Genomic DNA, 2,128 nt, shown 5'->3' on the forward strand with positions numbered 1-2,128 from the left:
GAGAGAGAGAGAGAGAGACTGAAGTGCAATACAGATTGCATCTTACACAATAATTACAAAAGTTCAGGGTTCTGTAAAGTGTGATTTCTCATTATTTTCTTCCCTAAGACTACACCACCACTTTGATTGCTAAGGTCAGAACCCTTCATAGCCCATCATGATCTTTTCAATAAACACTGTCCTACTGTCTTTGCAAAAGAAGTTCTTGATTTCTACCACTTCTCTCTACCTGTTTTTGCATTTTATCTTCTTCCATTTATTATCAACATGATAATAAACAAATTTGTTAAACAGGATCACTCAGATCATGTCATCTTACACTCTAAACTCTCCAATTAAGTTGGAAGGAAAGTCAGATGTTTCCTATATGTACCCATTATCTATTGTCAAAGGGATGCTTTACAACAAACTATCCTCTTTTAATTGGTTGTACAATACTTTATATTCATAGCTTTGAGAGGGTGTGAGGATCAGGTGCATTTTGTTCAAGATGGATATTGGGCCCAGTTCTCTCCTGCAACACTTATCTTCACCAGTGCATTCCATATAATCAGCCAATATCTAAGTTATCAGATTAGGCCTCCAAAAGATTCATTTGTGGAAGGCAGGTAGAAGTACAGATAGAGGCCAGTAGGTTTCAGGAAGAACTTTGAATGCAGAGTTGGAATGTAGGTTGGACAAGTATGCAGGCAGAGGGAGAAGCTCAAAGAAATGAATATGAAAATTGACAGATTGTGGTGCAGTTATAAGAAAGTTGCAGCCAGACCAATATAGAATTTAGAGTCTGCAGGAAGGACTTTCAGTCCACAAAAATATGCTACCACTAGTGCCCATGTGATGCTCAGCATGCAATGGACACTGGCTATAAAACAAAGCCTCTGGATGATATGGGGATGGATTGGCAGGGTGGCAGTGGGGACTTTGCTCTGGTTCCATTCCATGCAGCACATGCTCTGGAAGAAAACCTGAGCAGCACCTCCCCTGTGGCACAAGTTCCTTTTCCACAGCCATTATTGGGGCAAGAAAATGCATCCTCTCATGGAGGTAGGGAAGAGAATACTACTGAAAGAATCTAATTAACCACAATGGTACAGGCATATCTATGCAAATCAAGTATCATTTTACCTCTAGGTCCTCTTTTAGTCCCACTGTTCTCTCACTAATCCCCCTGAGCCACACCATATCTTTATTTTTGCACAGTGAACAACAGATAGGTTCGTATCTTCCCAAACATGCCTGTGTATTTGTGCTCTTTTCTTTCTGATGCCTATTGAAACTCATCCTCTCAACAGACTTACTTTGACCATTGTTTCTGAAATTTCAGTCCATATGCACACAAAGCATAGCTCTGTACATTGCTTTACAAGTAGATCCTATTTCCCTTTCCAAGTAAAGCCAACATTAGTCAAGAAAAACACATGGAATACATTCTAAATCCTCAAATTTTGGTGCTAACCTCCTAGCTATGTAGGCAGCAGGTAAAGTAATTGTTCTTAGAAACTTGCACTAAGACTAATTTAACAAGTGTTACACTTCATGAAAATACTGAATTCAGGGCATTTTTCAAATAATTCAATGAACAAGAACAAATATTAAAATCATTACTTTTTTTGGAAAAATGTGCAGATGCAGGAAAATCTCAGTGCTTCCCTCTCATCAGTCTTTTTTTTTTTTTTTTTAAAATCTCACTAGAGGTAGCCAAAGAAATACAGGTGGGCTTGGTCAGCAAATATAGTGAAATGATTCAGGCAAGTTTTCTGCTGCTGCACAGGGTAGCAAATCGGTGCTGTGATGGATCTTCCTGTGTGTCACCTCCACAGGCTACATCATCCAGTTACTTAATCAAACACTAATCTAAGGGTTGCACTGATGTCCTATGAATGTGTGATTAACATCTACAACCAGTTGTCTGTGGTTCAAGATAAACCCCTGATAATCTGGGTGGGCCAGTGCTTATCAGAAGACAGCCCTTAACAGAAGATGTGGGGTTACCTCAAAGGGGAGAAATTCCCACTGTGGAAGCAGCTCAGTGGCTCAGCATTTCCAGCCTGCAGTTCACCACAGGGATTTTGGATTTGGCCCCCTGACAATTGTGCAAGCAAAGTTTTAAAAATAAAACTATTGATTT

Source organism: Octodon degus, unplaced genomic scaffold, assembly GCF_000260255.1.
Source record: "Octodon degus isolate 3935 unplaced genomic scaffold, OctDeg1.0 scaffold00132, whole genome shotgun sequence".
In the NCBI taxonomy this organism is placed as follows: Eukaryota; Metazoa; Chordata; class Mammalia; order Rodentia; family Octodontidae; genus Octodon; species Octodon degus.